The sequence below is a fragment of the Protomyctophum parallelum genome, assembly GCF_964188405.1.
Source record: "Protomyctophum parallelum genome assembly, chromosome: 3".
NCBI classification, from domain to species: domain Eukaryota; kingdom Metazoa; phylum Chordata; class Actinopteri; order Myctophiformes; family Myctophidae; genus Protomyctophum; species Protomyctophum parallelum.
The window spans coordinates 28290780-28309618 of NC_139698.1; the positions used below are offsets into that span (position 1 = coordinate 28290780).

The window sequence follows — 18839 nt, forward strand, 5'->3', positions numbered from 1 at the left end:
GACCAGAGCGGCCAATGCGTTTCCCCAGGCTTTCATTTTTTGTGCAGACGAAAATGAAAGCCTGGGTACTGAGGCTAGTAAAATAGAACCCAATGCCTCCCTGCTTGGCACTCAGCATCAATGGGTTGGGTTGGATTGGGGGGTCAAATCAACTAATCAAATGATTCCCGAGCGCGGCACGGCTGAGGCTCACCGCTCCAAGAGATGGGTCAAATGCGGATAACAAATTTCACTGCGGTAACGTGTGACAAATCTTTGTGTGACTTTGACTTTGTCCCTACTTCATCTCTCTCTCTCTTTCAGCTAAGGGGTCCTTTGGTCTTGAAGACGTTGAAGACCCCCCTAATAGGATAGCAGCATCCAGTATGCCCTGGATTCCAGCATCAGGGGGTGCTGGGTGGAGGAGGGGAGCAGGGGACACTTCTCTCCTGGGGGTTACAGAGCCGTCCAGAGTCCAGACGAGCCCTCTCTTCCCTCACAAAAGGCAAGCTTGTTCGCGGCAGCGTGGAGCGGACTGGGTTATATCCTCTGGTGGCATGGAGGGGAGGGGACATTCAACATCAATATATGTATGCCATGACTGGGCCTCCTAAGACTTTTTTTTAAACACTCATATAATTTTGTTGCTGTCGGGCAGAAACCTCTTATCTCCATATTTTAACTTTTTTAAGCGCCCGACTTGATCATACTAAAAGCATCGACCATGGCAGAGTTTTATTTATTTGCATTAAAGAAAAGGGGTATACTTGAACAGTTTATTTCCCTGCCAGCATTTTTACTGGCATCAAGACCCAGAGAATATTTTGTTCTATGACTACCGGTATGTAAACACCAAATATCTCAAACGAAAGAAGAGAGTTTCTACTTTCTTCGGGAGATGGAAAGTGTGTTACCGCAATGTTCCGTTCTTTATTGGCAGCTGAATATAACTTGTTTTCACCAAAAACGCTGTCTGAGAACAGAAAGCAGAGAACATTTTATTTTTTATAAATCCTATAATACTATACTAAACCGTCATGGATTTGTTTTGTTTGTTTGTCCTCTGATCAGGAAGCCGTAGATTAAGTTGCAGAAGAGCACCCTCTATCGTAAACACTGAAAACACCAAGTATACAGCTCGTCAATGGCAGTTAAGCGTTGGATTTGAAATGACACGGCAGTCAATCTCTAGAAAAACAATGGGGGCTTTGAGAATATATTCTGTAAGAAAGTTGGGGCATTAAAGTTATCAATAATAAATAGCCTACTTGATATCAGATGCCAATGGTGAACTATAATGAATGGCAAACGACCTGGTCCAAGGACATATTTTTGTCAAAAGGAGAGAGAGACGCACACACACACACACACACACACACACACACACACACACACACACACACACACACACACACACACACACACACACACACACACACACACACACACACACACACACACACACACACACACACACACACACACACACACACACACACACACACACACACACACACACACACACACACACACACACTGTTGATGGATAGCACAGCAGAAAAGATACCTCCTGAATGACATACTGCCCCGTTCCACCAGCCAGCCAGCCAGTCAGTCAGTCAGTCAGTCAGTCAGTCAGTCAGTCAGTCAGTCAGTCAGTCAGTCAGTCAGTCAGTCAGTCAGTCAGTCAGTCAGTCAGTCAGTCAGTCAGTCAGTCAGTCAGTCAGTCAGTCAGCCAGCCAGTCAGTCAGTCAGTCAGCCAGCCAGCCAGTCAGTGAGGCGGCTGACTTGTCTTTTTGTCGAGGAAACTCAAAACAAGCCAAGTCATCTGACTCTGTCTCAGGGCCATGATGGGCCCCACGGCGGGCGATTCTGAAGATGTTATACTTTGTTGTGCACCGGCCGGTCTAGTGTGGCGGAAATAGACTATGTACAAGATGCTCACAAGATCTTATACATTGGATAGTTCCGGCCGCGGGGCATAATGAAGCATAATACAGGACACAAACACTCTAAACAGGCATGCAAGTGGTACCCAGGGAGTCTTAACCTCTCTTTCAGCCCCACGGACCAAATGAGGCCTGAGGTTATTACTACACACACTGCTTGACTTGTCATGTGAGGATTGAGGGAGAAGTTGGTTTGTGACCTTGTGATTTTTGGGCTCCAAATGATTCAAAGGATAGTATTTGCCACCCTCAGTATAGCCTGGCCAGATTTGTTTTCCGTTGGCATACGTAGATATTTGTACACTAAAAATGCTACTTTATATTCCATATCTGTCTCTTATAAATATGGCTGTCGTGGGCTAAATTTGTTCTGTGACTGCGTTACTGAAGTCTTTAAAAATTTTCACTAGACGGTAGACGCCATCGTCCTGGGTCACAGTTTTTTTTTCTATTGAAAATCCCATAGGGTCATTTTACTTAGATTGTGTCATATAAGAACTGTGTAACAAAAATAAATAAATCAGCAAAGAGATTTTACTCTCTAATGCACATGAAGCGGACGGTGAAAAAGTCCTGATTTATCCAAAGAGTAAGAAATAAATTGTAATCTCCAAACACAGACGTTATCAAATGTAATTCAATAACATAAACGATACAGAGTCACATGTCTGACAGAATCAAGGGGCCGATTTGTTTATTTTTGGAATATAGTTCTTATATGACCCAATCTAAGATTTCCCAATCAGACTTTCAATCGAAGAAAATGTGTTGTGTGGATAGTAGAAAAAGTGCGTCACTTGAAGATCTGCTATTTTCACTAGTTTTGAAAAATGTTTGAAAATATATTAAAGAAAATCAATATGGAAATGATTGAGGATTATGCAAAACATTTTTGTGATTACCTCAATTAATTGTGATTATGCAATAATGCAATAATTGTGACAGGCCTGTAGGATCCAAAGCAAGCCGTGATATAAAATATGCCGCTGGAAAAAAGTGAAAAAGACGATAAAACAAAGCACGCCAAAGGAGGAGAGCCGATCGGCTCGTCTGAGAAAACCTCCATTATGGTTTCTATCGGAGATGGAGAAAGGAATTCAGACGATTGAAACCATGATTGAGGGAGCGACTGAACAAACTGTCCGAGGCAGCGGAGAAAATTACAACTGACAATGATAAAGCCATTTGGACATCGTGTCAAAAGAAATGTGAAATTGGCGAGGCATTAAATCTACCTGCAACGTGACTTTTCATTATTACCATCGTAATATAGAGTTCTACCTTTTTAACGAAACAATGATCTGAATGTTCTGAATCTCATACTCGATACCTTTTTCAAAGCAGCCATGCATTTTACATGAAAAGTAGGGCACAGTAAACGCAGGTGTTACTAATGATACTAATTATGGTCGTGTTCCATTCAGGTCAAACAAGAGTTAGGCAATTACACAGGATGGTTCACTGGAAAGCCTCCGCTACACTAAATGGAACAGAGCCTCAATTAGTAGCATTGGTAACACCTGTGTTTACCCTACTAGTTCATCACATCAACTCTGGCGGCCCACGAAAAAAGGGTCTGCTGTCTCTGATTCAAATTGGGGATGCTGGAATATACAACAGGTAGGCTACACGCTGTGTTGATGGCACACAGCAGGCCTCAGGCCTGTGTTAAATATCCAACAGGTAGGCTACATGCTGTGTTGATGACTCACAGCAGGCCTAAGACCTGTGTTTAGCAACCAGGCCTATGAAAACAAAGCCCAATAAGCAACAATAGGCCACATTGGCCATTATGTATCGTCATATACATCGGCTATTTGAAAATAACCGCTAATTTCAAATAATAAACGCGCAAGCAACTACCAATATGTTTAACGACTCAAATTGGGATTGTGGAAAATCCACCCGGTGCACGGACCGGTGTGTTGTCGGATGATGGAACACAGCAGCAGGCAGGCCCCAGGTCCGACCACCTCATCATTACCACGTTGTGCGTGCGTGCGCGCGTCAGTGTGTGTGTGTGTGTGTGTGCACCATGACAGGCACTTCCAGGCCTAGTTAGGGACACACAGCCGGCCTGTGTTCAGTCCAGCCCAGGCCTGGTCTGGTCTGGTCTGGAGGTCTGTAGGAATGCTCATGCAAATATTGACCTTCAATTAGGTAGAGCAGACGCCCTCGCATGGGTCTGCGATATGAAGGCATCAGCACAAACATGCACATTAACAGCCCCATACACTCTGTGTGTGTGTGTGTGTGTGTGTGTGTGTGTGTGTGTGTGTGTGTGTGTGTGTGTGTGTGCCTGTATCAGGTGGCAAGGATGTTTTATTTTAATGAAGCCAATGAGGAAGCCATTAAAACGCTGCAGCTCTCATTAATGGCCTCTAGAGGGTGTTGCCATTTCCACTCCTGCTGGTTGCAGAAGCCGTTTCATGCCATTAATCCCAATGGATGATTACACTTGATAGCTTAGTAAACGTTGTCATGAATACGTTATGCTTTCAGTCGCTAGTTCATCTTTCAATTACCATGACGTTGTGACAATGACAGTGTTCCACTGGTTCTACGGCCCTCGCTTCAAAACGGATCTGACATCAGTCTGCCTTCGTCCATATTTTTAACAGTCTATGGACGGTACAGTATATATTACACACACACACACACACACACACACACACACACACACACACACACACACACACACACACACACACACACACACACACACACACACACACACACACACACACACACACACACACACACACACACACACACACACACACACACACACACACACACAGGGGTAGAGTGGCTGGATGGTAACCGCAACCGGTTGCCAGTTCGAACCCGGACTCCCCCAGAGTTAGTGTCGAAGTGTCCTTGAGCAAGACACTGAAACCCTAATTGCTCCTGATGTGCTGGTTGTTGCCTTGCATGGTTTCCGCTGCCATTGGTGTATGAATGTGTGTGAATGAATGGGTGAATGTAATGCACAATCTAAAGCGCCTTGGATAAAGGCGCTATATAAATGCACCATTTACCATTTCACACACACATCTACTACAAACACACACAAACGCTGTGGAAACGTACCTCCTCAAGTTCTCTATTTTCTTTGCACACACATACAAATGGAATGGCAAAAGAAATGGGGATACATTGTAACCTTGCATAGGGAGTCAGGGACGGCACATTGTGCGCTTGTAGATCTGCTATTTTGAAAGGATTTTGTATACTTCTGCTGCAAGCTGTACCATTATCGTTTGCTCTAGCTTTTAAACTGTGTTTTGTATCGACTATTTTTAACTTCTTGTACGAGTGCCCTGAAAGGCGCCTTATAAATAAAATGTAATATTATTATTATTGTTATTACATTTTACGCTTTTGAAAACATTCTGCATAATTAGTTGATACCAATACTTTTGTACTTTTACTCAAGTAAATTTAGAATTCTGGACTTTTACTTGTACCAAGTTGTATTTCTACATCTTACTTACTTAAGTAAAAACGTGCAAGTATTCCGTCCACCTCTGCTGGGCTCAACAGGAGGGTGAGCGAGGAGGGAATGACCTTCCCTCCCCAGCCACCGCTCTGCATAATTAAAAAGCATCTAAAATAAGCTGTGTGTTACATATGACCTTACCTGACAATACTGGGCCTCTGCACGCGCACGCACGCACGCACGCACTCACACACGCGCGCGCACACACACACACACACACACACACATACATACATATGACATACAGTACATACTGCATGCATTGTTGATTTACTCAACGTCGCTACTATTTAATGGCACTGCCACTCAACCATTCTCAACCATTTTATTTATTCCACAGTTTGGTTATGGATTATGGCCAAGCCGCCAATGACTGACTGACCCCCATTTGATACCTGTCTTACCTCTGACACCTCTATCTACACTGTACGGTCTTCAGGTGTTAAATTAAATCTTAGTGTATAAATGGAACCAATATGACCCACACACCTGTATAAATCATTGAGAACCAGTGCAATTCCAATGGGCTGGGATCCAGAACCGGATCCAACATTGAATAATGAGAATCGGTTCCATCATATCTGGAACCGGAAATGCTTTAATCACACTGCCAGAGCTGGTATGTGGACTTCACGTCTGCTCTACAACTGCATACCAGTGGTTCTCAAACTTTCTCCATTCAAGGACCATCTTAACTCTGAGTGTACAAATGGAACTAAATGGACCCGTAAGTAGAGATGTCCCGATACTGTATCGGTATCAGCAGAGATGGGCAGTATTTGAAAATACAGAAAAGGTATGGTAAAAAAGTATTTTCTGTATTTGAAAATACAGAAAATGCGTATTTTCTGTATTTGAAAATAGTTCAAAATACATTTACAATGTGTTTTAAATACAAAAAAAGTATTTCAAATTGTACATGTATTTCAAATACTGCCCATCTCTGGGTATCGGAAAAGTATCGGCCCTTATTTGGTCATATCGGTATCTGCGAATATGCCAGTCTAACCACCGATCCGACACAGGGGGTAAGCGGTTGACACTATGGCAGGTAAATAAAATGTTTGGGCATGTGGAGTTTGCTTTCAAGTTGCCTAAACTGCAAGTGCACATTTGAGTGAGGAGATATATAGCTAGATAGCTATACACTATTCCCGGTCGGTGGACTTCAAAATAACAACCGGAATCGTAAAAATCCTGAAGGATCTCAACATTATGTGCAGCACAGCACAGCACAGCGCAGCACAGCGCAGCACAGCACAGCACAGCACAGCACAGCACAGCACAGCACAGCACAGCACAGCACAGCAGACTGTGACACAAGACTTCTGATGTGGTGTTGAAGAAGCCCCCCCAACAACAAGAAACAGAACTCACCATTCACAACAAGCAGACAGGAGGCTTCCCGGATGCAGCAGCAGCAAATCAGGGAGCCAAAGTCATCCTCAAAGCCAGGCAGGGTGCAGCCGAGACGCTGGGCTGGCTGCAGCGCTCTGAGACATGGGAGACAGCACATCAGGGGAGCTGCTGTTAGGACCATGCCAGGGATTTCACAGGGCTTTGCATGGGGCGGGAAGGGGCTGGGGGTCGGGGCTTTCAGGGTCCCCCGCTTCCATCCACAGCCCTGCTTTGAGTGACAAGCCACGATTGTTGGAGTGTCGCCCGCGGTCTGGATGGGCTCAGCAGCGGGACGGCACGGCCGCGAGGATTTCCCCTAAAGCCCGCCTCCCCCCCCCCCCCCAAGCAGAAATGTCCTCCAATCCTCACTGGCTGTTTAAGCCACCACACACACACGCACACACACGCACACACACACAATGAGAGGTACAGAGACTGGTGGTATACTGTAGGTGGGCGGTGTCAAGAGATAAATAGCATTACAATCATTCGTGGAACCATTGCCAGAAAGTCAATGCAAAAACAAACCCGAAATATAAATATTTTGGTGGAGCCAGGACAGTCAAGCCCCCCAGAGTTATACATTTTAATTAACAAAACATTGTGTGCGGAGAATAGACACTGCATGGGAGGTTATGAAAATGATGTGTTATTGGAGGGTGTGGTGGTGGTGCTAGGGTGCACTCTGGGACCGAGAGAGAGAGAGAGAGAGAGAGAGAGAGAGAGGGGGGGGGGGGGGGGGGGGGAGTAGAGAGAGGTAGAGAGTAAATAGGGATTTTAGAGAGACAGAGAGAAAGAGATCTACAGTACCAGTGAAACATAATACTTTGCCTCCAAGGCCAATCGATGAAACATCGTGGCATGCGTCTGTCTCTGTATGTGATCTGTGAAGGCAGCGCGCCACCTCACTACTACAGTAGTAAACACCTGGCCCAGCACTTCATTCACTAACCTGTACTGTACAGTATGTGCAGAGACACGACATGAGCTGTTCTCTCTGCGATCAGTTGACTGTGGGCCTCTCCCTGGTAGAACACTATGCCTCACCGAGGCCAAACCCTGCCACACACATACCTGTGGTGGGGAACACACAGTAGCTGTGCTAAAACAATTACACAATAGTGGCTAATAATATGCACACAAAATACATACACACACCTGGCTCTCAACAAAACAAAAGAGCTGATCTTCGACTACAGGAGACCACTCTCCCATCCAGTTCAAATTCCTGGGGGTGCACATCACTGAGGATCTCACCTGGCCAGTACAGGCCTCTACTTCCTGAGGCCTGTCCTGCTGGCATGGGCCCCAAAGTCCTAAAAGCTTTCTACAGAGGCCCCACAGAGAGCATCCTGACTGGCTGCTTCACGGCCTGTTATGGCAGCTGCACCGACCTCAGCCGCAAAGCAATGCAGAGGGTTGTGCGGACAGCCGAACGCATCAGCGGATGTGATCTCCCCCCCCCCCCCCACATCGAAGCCCTGTATGACGAACGTTGTGTCAGCTGAAGGACCCAAGCCATCCCAACCGCAGGCTGTTTCAGATCGCTGCCGCATGGAAAACGCTTTCGCCGTCTCAAAGCCACTGGAAATAGACTGCCAAAAAGCTTCTTCCCCCGAATCAAATACATGAACGAACTGATGAGAACCAAAGCGAAACCGGGCAAAGGAAAACGCTAGCCCCACCCCTCGCCCTCCTCTTGCATGATCAATCTTTGCACCCTTCAAAACTAAATTTGCTGTATGGAACATAGCCTCAATTGCACCTTCTTAAACTAAATTGTGTTGTTTAAATGGAACATAACCTACTGTGAAGGCGGTGAAGCTGTTCACAAAAAGTTTACCTAACTTTGCTACTACAGGGAAAACATGCACATGTACATAATGTTACTATGTGTACATGTTACTATTACACTTTGATTGCTCTTTCTTGCACTCGTTTGCTGTGCTTGCATGCTGTAGTTTTGTTGTTATGCTATCTAAGCTGCTGCATTGTCTGTAAACAAAAGTTTTACTCTTATGTACCTGTACACAAGATGTAACAATAAAGTACAGCCTTGAACCCCCCCCCCCCACACACACACACACACACACACACACTGCTAAACAGACACACGCACACATGCGTTCGCATGTACATAACAATGACACACTCAGACAAACCAAAAAAGTTGCAGTTGCATTGTTTAAATGCTGCACCGTACTACAACAACACTACTAGCTAAGTCAAGTCAAGCAGGAGGTAGATAAATCCCAAATTGACATGAACAATAAGACATACAACTCAAAACTAAAAGCACAAACTGCATAAACAATGAGCGATATAAAACACAGTTTAACACAAATAAACCATGAAAGCAGCAATAAAAACAACAAACGATTCAAAAGCTAGTGAATAGATCAGAGTCTTGAGCCGGAGTGCTGGGAACCTCCAATGGTCGACGAGGGGGTCCCCAGCATAAGCTACTTTCAGATGGGGGTCCGCGGCCAAATACACATTCATTTTGTGAGTACTTGACATGAAAACGTTGGAGAACCAATGGTGCAGGGGAGCTGTATGTGTCAAAGACTCGTTCTAGGCTAGTTCAGTTCGTGGGACAGGTGTCCCAGGTCAACTAACCTGAGTGACCTGGGCATAGGAAGATATGTAGTACTAGTACTACTACTGCTACTACTACGAGGACTACAGGTTTTTTCAGACAGGCAGCGAGTGACACAGACATTGTCGCCTGGTTCAACGGCAGGTCTGCTCATGACGGCAGGTCTGCTCAACTCGCACTGCGTAAAAATGAAAATGAACTCAACACAATCCAGCATGTGCACGAAAAAAGAACACGCGATACAATTTCACGGGGCCGCGGGCACGTAATTATGCTTGCATAATTGCTCGCCCCATAACTTCTCTGCATGTCCAAAATAAACGCACGCCTCTCATTGAAAATGAATTACTAGGCGCGCCAGGCGCTGCCCGTCTGAAAATACCTTACTACTACTACTACTGTCTACTACTACTACTACTAATATGCTCCAAATTCAGCAAGATGAAGTTCAGTGCCAAATGACCTCCGCTTTGAGAACACACCCCTGACATAACAGCTGGCCAGCAAGCGGTGCAGCAGCAGGTAATGATTAACCGTTATGACGACCCAGTCTTAGAGCCATGCAGTGGTAGGTAACCTGGTGAAACCTCACCGTTGTCCCCTCTCTTCCTTCCTGCTGGGCTGTGTGCGTAGCATTACGCAACACAACTCCAGGTGCATCCAGAGACGACTCGCCAGCCAAAGGCAAAGGAAATTCTATCTGCCATCGTAGGAGAGAGAGAACAAACACACCGGCCCGGGATAGGGGTTGGGCCGAAGGCCAAGGCGCGCACGCACGCACGCACACACGCACGCACACACGCGCACACACACACACACACACACACACACGATACGAGCAGCATTCCCCATACACGACGCCACAGCCCCAAAACTAACAGCAACGAGTCCTCACAAAAGGCCTTTTCAGTCCGCAGAATTATAAGCAGCGTTGAATAAAGAGTAGGCACATAATGTTTTTAAGGGCAAAACCATCCTGTATTTCTCTCTCCCCTGCAGCTCTTTCCAGGGTTTGGTGATGATGGGTGGACACGTTCAAGAGATAAATAACACAAAATCTAGTGCAATGATTGCCAGAAAGTTAAGTACAGGCTAGAACATGTGGGTGGTGGAGGAAATGCATCCCCCGAGTTAGAGGCAAGCCACAATACATCTTTAATTAACAAGTAACGTTGTGTGGAGAATAGACACTGGGAGGGTGTGACAATGATGTGCGTGTGTGTGTGTGCGTGTGTGTGTGTGTGTGTGTGTGTGTGTGTGCGTGTGTGTGTGTGTGTGTGTGAGAGAGAGGGGTACAGACAGAAAAAAGCGAGGGAGAAAAGGAATGCAAAACCAGATTGGAGAGCACAAGTGAGAGAGATAGCATCTACAGTACCAGTGAAACGTAATACGTTTGCCTCCAAGGCCAATCGATGAAACATCTTGGCATGCGTCTCTGTATGTGATCTGTGAAGGCAGCGCACCACCTCTCTACTACAGTAGTAAACACCTGGCCCAGCACTTCATTCACTAACCTGTACTGTACAGTATGTGCAGAGACACGACATGAGCTGTTCTCTCTGCGATCAGTTGACTGTGGGCCTCTCCCTGGTAGAACACTATGCCTCACCGAGGCCAAACCCTGCCACACACATACCTGTGGTGGGGAACACACAGTAGCTGTTCTGGGACTATTGCACAACAGTGGCCAACGTGCAAAGAAATCTCCACCTGTACTTAAACAGACAAACGAAAGCAACCAATATATCGGTCAGCAGTTGGACAACAATGGCTATCACAGTATACAGCTTTTTTTTAACTGAACAACCAGAAAAAGACGCTTGGGGTAATTATTTTTAAAATTGTTCCATTTGTGTTTATACTTATTAATACTTTATTAATAAAAATAACCTTTCAAGACGGTAATACATTTTTGGGTTGTTGTTATTTACAGTATATAGCAAATATATATATATATATATATATATAATACCGGTATATATATATATATATATATATATATAGCCTATATATTCTTATTATTATTCTTATTATTATTATTACTTTTTTTTTAATTTTTATATATTTTCTTTTAATAAATATTATTAATAGAAAATATATATTAATATATTAATAAATATGTTTTTTCAGAAAATGTATTGATTTACTTATTGGTATCAGCCATTTCACCCCCCAAACACCCAGTATCTTTCGGTCAACAACAACAACAACAACAACAATAATAAAGTTCCACACCTTAATGACCTCCTAGTCTAGCTTTGAGAGAAACACCCTGACAAAACAACCGACTAGCAAGCAGTGCAGCAGCAGGTAACGAGTAACTGTTATGACCACATGTAGGCTTGTCGTTTAGAGCCAGTGTCCTGGTGAAACCTGGCTGTTATGACCACATGTAGGCTTGTCGTTTAGAGCCAGTAACCTGGTGAAACCTGGCTGTTATGACCACATGTAGGCTTGTCGTTTAGAGCCAGTGTCCTGGTGAAACCTGGCTGTTATGACCACATGTAGGCTTGTCGTTTAGAGCCAGTGACCTGGTGAAACCTGGCTGTTATGACCACATGTAGGCTTGTCGTTCAGAGCCAGTAACCTGTGGGAAACTGGCTGTTATGACCACATGTAGGCTTGTCGTTTAGAGCCAGTGACCTGGTGAAACCTGGCTGTTGTCCCCTCTCCTATAGTTCCTGTTATGACCACATGTAGGCTCGTCGTTCAGAGCCAGTAACCTGGTGAAACCTGGCTGTTGTCCCCTCTCCTATAGTTCCTGTTATGACCACATGTAGGCTCGTCGTTCAGTGCCAGTAACCTGGTGGAACCTGACTGTTGTCCCCTCTCCTATAGTTCCTGTTATGACCACATGTAGGCTCGTCGTTCAGAGCCAGTAACCTGGTGAAACCTGGCTGTTGTCCCCTCTCCTATAGTTCCTGTTATGACCACATGTAGGCTCGTCGTTCAGTGCCAGTAACCTGGTGGAACCTGACTGTTGTCCCCTCTCCTATAGTTCCTGTTATGACCACATGTAGGCTCGTCGTTCAGAGCCAGTAACGTGGTGGAACCTGACTGTTGTCTCCTCTCCTATAGTTCCTGTTATGACCACATGTAGGCTCGTCGTTCAGAGCCAGTAACCTGGTGGAACCTGACTGTTGTCCCCTCTCCTATAGTTCCTGCTGGGCGTGTATAGCGCCAGCCGAGGCAAAGGAAACTCTATCTGCCACTGCCACGATAAGAGTGAGAGAACACACTGGCTTGGGATAAGGGTTGGGCCTAGGCCAAGGCACTGATAGACTACACACACGCACAGGTTTGTATTGCTATACTTGTGAGGAGGACATTGGCATTTTGACAGTAATTTTATAAATGTATTTTTGCCATTTTGAACCATGAGCCAAAAAGCTGAAAGGTATCTACAAGCCCACAATGTGCCATGACACATGTGACCGATGTGAGCTTGTAGATCCGCTATTTGTCAGTGCAAGACACCAGCATGCACCTTAGTGTTATTCAGGCATACAGGGCCATATTTTTGCCAGTGCCCTCTTACCCCTTCTCCCGAAACTTCTTTGCCTTTTTGCTTTTTGACCCTCCTATATTCAGCTATTCGTGTAGATTTTCGTCTTACACAAACATTAAATTCACATCGACAACGAATGGAGAATTTACGTCATATGTGGTTGAGCAAATCTGTATTTTTGTCCTACATTCTATATAGCCTACTTGTACACACAAGGTCCTCACAAGTAATACAAGTACAGGCACACACACAGACACAGTGCTCCAACACACTGACCCAGATGATACGAGAGTGCAGCGAGCGGCAGCATTCCCCACACGTCACACACACACACACACACACACACACACACACACACACGGCCACATGCAGCCCCAAAACTAACCGCAACGTGTCCTCACTATAGACGTGATTCAGTCCAAAAGTTTGTTACAATGGGAGTCAATGACTGCAATAAAGATTATTAGGCTAGTGGAACATTCAAGAGTATTCCAGACTGGCACTCCTGGTCTCCATTTGGGTGTGTGTGTGTGTGTGTGTGTGTGTGTGTGTGTGTGTGTGTGTGTGTGTGTGTGTGTGTGTGTGTGTGTGTGTGTGTGTGTGTGTGTGTGCGTGAGAGAGAGAGTGTGTCAGGCCGTGTTCCTGGCTCGCTCTGCTCTCCCAGAGCTACAGTGCTTCCATTATTCCCGGGTGTTTCGGAGAACAGGATTAATGGCCGGTGTCAGGAGCATGAAAAGGTCGTGTCCGTCAGCCACCAGGGATTACACGGGGCATGAGTGTGTGTGTGCGCGTTTGCATGCGTGCATGTGCGTGCCTGTACTCAATGACCAACTGGCAGGACAAAGCAAGGGCAATTGATAATGGCAAGCGACAACACTTTAAAAACACAAAGACAAACACAACTGCCTTCCCCCCCCGCAGGGATAATAGAACGAGGCAAAACAAGAGTCACGCAGGAGGCAGGTGAACAGGGCCGATGACGCCCATCAGCAGTCCCTGGAGGAGCGCTGGTGGTGCTGCAACTAGGGATGCTCTGATCGGGTTTTTTGGGACCGATCCCGATCACCGGTTGTTTTTCCTCATGGTCGGCCGATACCGTAAGGGGCTAATTTTAAATGTAAAAAAGAAAACACGTCCTATTATATGTAAAAACCTCCACATCCACGTTCCTGTGTGTGGGGAGGAAGGGGAGAATGTTTAGGCCTGTCACAAAGATGCAAAATGATATTATACTATATATCTGATTGACATAACATTATACCACTTAAATGGTGTAAAAGATCAGATTCTCCAGATTCATGGGTTCCATGTGTGCTGCGTATTTATTTATTATTGTGTATCAACTTCACCCCAACAGCAGCTTATAGCCTAAACCAGGGGCTACCAAAAGTTTCCATGCCCATGTGTTCCACAAATAGCAACAGTGGAACTATTGGGGTCACCCCTATGTTCCCGGGGTTCTACAATAATGTTCCCCGGCGCTTACCAAAGGGGTGTGTGCACGTGCGTGCGTGCGTGCATGCGTGCGTGCGTGCGTGCGTGTGTGTGTGTGTGTGTGTGTGTGTTAGGGATGGGACAACAATCGTTGTTTTCGTTTAAATTATCGTGAAATTGTTCTAATACACAAGGATGAATTAGCTATTACTGAACTGCAAACTCAGAAAAACAGATCTGTAAAGAGTGCATTTGATACGCATTTGTTAACTACTATTAATAAGAATGCTTCTGGTTTGGGAACGGCACCAAATCAGCACCTTTTGATTGCTGTTTGTGAACAATAATGAGACCCAGTTAGAACAGTTTGATGTTCCAATAGCCTATACAGTACATAACTAGCTGTTTCTTTCTCTTTGTTTTCTCTCCGTGCAAAGAAGGCTAATAATGAAGTCCAGTAAAATGTAGAATGTGTCATTTGGTATTCATTCAGTGAGATGTTGTATAAGTTCTAAGAACAATACATACATTTTCACAGCAGAAAGGGGGTGGTGTGGGGTAAGGGACCTGGATATTGGAAAAGGGGGCACAGTTGGTTGAGAAACACTGTAGTCTACCGGTATCTCAGTCTGTCTGACAGACAGACAGACAGCTGAATACTGTGCAGCGGGGGGGGAAACACATCACCCATTACATGCATCTGCATGCAGCTTTGTGTGTGTGCGTGCGCGTGTGCGTGTGTGTGTGTGTGTGTGTGCGTGTGCGTGTAACACTCTGCGAGGTGTTGAGTCAGGCAAGACATGATCCTTGACCCATCTGGACAGTTGCATGTGCCAGGGAGAGTTCCAAGAGACAGAGGATCCAACGCACGCACACACACGCACCTGTCTGATAGTAGTTCATGTCCTGTGGTTGCCAATATTGGGACCAACAGGTTAGGTCTAATTTTATCTCTCACACATTCTCTCAAACAAATTCACTGCATAAATTGATGGCTGTGTGGACTTTTCAAGCAAACTGGAACTGACAATGAAACTGCCGACTGGCGGACATAAAGCAGGAAAGAAAAACAGATAATGGCACATGTTCACTTTCGACTTTATATCCTCCTGGCAGCTATTCCTAACAAGCCAATATCTGCCAAGTTACAATGATATAAAAAGATCAAAGCGGGAGCGAACTGGCAGCTCTCACCCATATCCACATACGGGTGTAACCATAAATGGCAGCAATCCACTGCAGCCTACAACATTTTTTTTATATGATCCAATAGATTATGTTGTCATACAATCCTGAAAATTCACAAAAGAGAGAATGTCCCTCTCTCTCGGAATCCCTGTTGGTCTCTCCAGCCATCGCCATGTGTGGTGTTGATCCACACTGGATGGAGTGGCGTGCCGGTCAGTCTCGATTCCATAAAGTTGTGAGCATATAGATTGACTATTTTCAGTGCACGACAGTGCACCATCGCATGACCACTTTGTGGAAGCTAATGGGGATCCGAATAAAGGGCATAAAGCGCAATACATACTCCTTCTCGACGGCCGAAGTTTTCTTCTGAAAAGTGAGGTGATGGAACTACAAATTGACATCGTTCCGAGCATTGGGAAAGGCGTTCTCAGAAGCTTTCCACGTAAACATGTGCACCTCCAGATGTGCTGAAACTTCGTAAAGCCTTTCCGAGCCAGACGATTTACCGACATCGTAAGGAGTATGTATTGGCCTTTAAGAACTAAATTGGGCCTGGGCTGAGTCTTCTACCCAAAGCAGCACTCAAACTCAATGCAGTTATGACGAGGCAGAGCAGTACTCTGTGAACAGCAAGCTGTAATTTCTCTTGCAGTCTGTTAAATTTAAACTCTGCTTTTTGCAGCTTCACTGTATGATCCCAGACAGTGGCACTAGGGGAAAGGAGACTGCAGAACTCACTGTGGCTTTGTTTGGCTTTTATTTAACCATGAAAACCCGAGGCAGATTCTAAGAATGCCTTCTCAATACAGTTTCCTGAAAGGCGTATGTTGCTAGTCATGTACTGTATATTATCGTCCACACCATATGTCCACACTTACTTTTTACGATCAAAAAGTAGCAGATCCACAAGCTCAAAACTTGTGGATCTGCTATTTTTGGATATTCTGTTACGGATGTTAGGTTCTTAGCTTGCTTTTCCTTGATGACAATATTTCTAAGTATTTTATGTGTTACCATATGTTGTTCTTCCTTACTCTAAGTCGGCTAAATGCCTAAATTGTAAATCTGTGCTTTCGTGTGACTCTCAGACGCTGAAGTATTCCGTTACCTTGGGCTAGTGGCTGAAGGCCGCGCTACGCCGGCCGGGGCACCGGGCCTGTACTGATGTCATAAAAATAACCGGGCCTGGCCTCTTCACCAGACAGCTACGTAAGCGCTCTCTATCACTCTCTGCAGCTCACTTAATGAGCAATGCTGGTTCTCATAAGCTCGGAGAACATTTTCAGAGCATCACTTCATTTCCAAAAGGGGCATCAGAGTCAGAAAGAGTCGTCAAGATGCTCATTTCCACACACACACACACACACGCGCGCGCGCGCACGCACGCACATGTAAATGTGTGGTGCTGTCTCGTGTCTTCTCTCTCCAGTAAGCTAAGATCTGAAGTTGCCCTGCCACGTTCCAACGTGCTATCCTGATGTCAGATTTGATTTGCCTGCTTGGCCAGTTAATTTTGCTGTTCAGCTAGCTATTGATCGTGGATGGAAGTGAGACGAGATTGACCTCCAGGTGGACATTACACTGATTAGCAGCCCTGTATAGGCTACTAAAGACCACACTGCGTTATATTTAGCAGCCGAGTGGGTCTGCTTGTAGAGCTTTGTGTTAATGCACACACAGGCACATGTTCAATTACAATTAACTGATAGACTAATCTCTCAAGACACATTCAGAGCTCCACAGCTGAATCTGTCGGCAACTCCAGTATACAACGTGTAGAGTTTGTTGTTAGTATGAAAACATAGAGGACTGAAGAAGAGTTAGCCTGAGCTAACGTGTTAGGTTTCTGGTCTAGAGGGGCGGGTCGCGGCTGAGATTTGCGCACGCCCTGATTGGATCTCGTCGATCTGTCCGTCACCCCCGCCCCCTCCTCTCCCCCCTAGTGCAGCGCTACGTCACATCATTTGGAGCGACGCCCACCCGGAAGGGTTGACTCCCACTTTTAGACCAGAGCGGCCAATGCGTTCCTCCAGGCTTTCAATTTTTGCACCAACAAAAATGAAAGCCTGGTACCAAGGCTAAAGAAGAGTGAACGGGCCGACATCCGGTCTCTACGCGGGAACGCAGGTTGTGCCCCCAGAATAATTTATTTTGGCGAGTTTTTTTTGCCAATTGGTTCTCAGATTACGGATAAACTGACATCACACAGTTTGTTGAACGTCATAATCTATCAATCTATCTACTACAGTATCTGACAGTCAGTCAGTCAGTCTCCCTGTCTATGTAAGCCTGTTTGTCTGTCTTAGTATCAGAAACACATTGTCTCAGTGTATTTCCCTCCATGCCCTTGCCCCACAGTATCTAACAGACCTCCTCAAGGACTACACCCCTGAGCGGAACCTGAGGTCTTCGGACATGGAGCTCCTCACCAATCAGCAATCACCATCCGTCACGCAAGAAAGCGGACCCTCTGCGATACAGCTTTCTATGTGGCAGCCCCTGCCCTCTGGAACTCTCTCCCCAGACTCCTACATTGGACTCTTTCAAGTCTGCACTGAAAAGACATTTGTTCACTCAGGCTATTAGTTTTGTTTTAGTTTTTCTGTTTTATAAAGCGTCCTTGGGATTCTTGAAAGGCGCTATATAAGTTGTTATTATTATTATACAAATGAATAATGGGTGTGGGTGCACATAATTGTCATTGCATTTACATTTCAACAAGCCGTTGTGTGTGCCTACAGCTACCAGGGTATAGCCAAGATAAACACAATTAATGTCGGCCAACCCGTGGACCTTTTCCAACATTAATAGAGGACATGACACAGCTAGCGCATCAACAGTGCAATCCTCCACCGAGTCAAAGCCAAGAAGCATGATGTCATCTCCTAAAAATCTGGCAGAGTGTAGGTGTAGCCCGTTTGAAACGTGGCCTGGATCGCATATTGCATGAATCCACAACTCTCTTTCTCTCTCTCTCTCTCTCTCTCTCTCTCTCTCAGCACAGGAGGAGACTGTCTGTCTCTTTAAAAAAACGGCTGATTTGGTGTCCTGGAAATCGGGGTGAAATGTAAGTGTACTGATGTCTCTATGTCGCCAGTCTCGCCACTGCCAGTGCAGTGTGTGTGTGTGTGTGTGTGTGTGTGTGTGTGTGTGTGTGTGTGTGTGTGTGTGTGTGTGTGTGTGTGTGTTTGAAGCATTTTTGAGCGCGTTTCATGTATATAGCTATACTGGTAGTGGTTAACTGGTATATAGTTTTCAACTGACCGCGGCACGCACGCA

The 18839-nt window shown here is 45.4% G+C and overlaps 1 protein-coding gene across 4 annotated transcripts in view; it reads right to left on the reverse strand.

Moving 5' to 3' along the window:
* hivep3b (HIVEP zinc finger 3b) overlaps window positions 1-18839 on the reverse strand; it is an 85961-nt gene that overhangs the window by 51865 nt on the left and 15257 nt on the right. Inside the window, exons 1-2 of one of the 4 annotated variants that reach the window (XM_083761242.1) lie at window positions 7787-7923; window positions 6808-6921 (exon numbers count right to left, since the gene is read on the reverse strand). The exons of the other annotated variants lie outside the window; for them this stretch is intronic. The gene's annotated coding sequence lies outside the window, so the exon portion shown is untranslated. Of the gene's footprint in view, window positions 1-6807; window positions 6922-7786; window positions 7924-18839 lie in introns of those variants that run through there. 4 annotated transcript variants of the gene reach the window in all.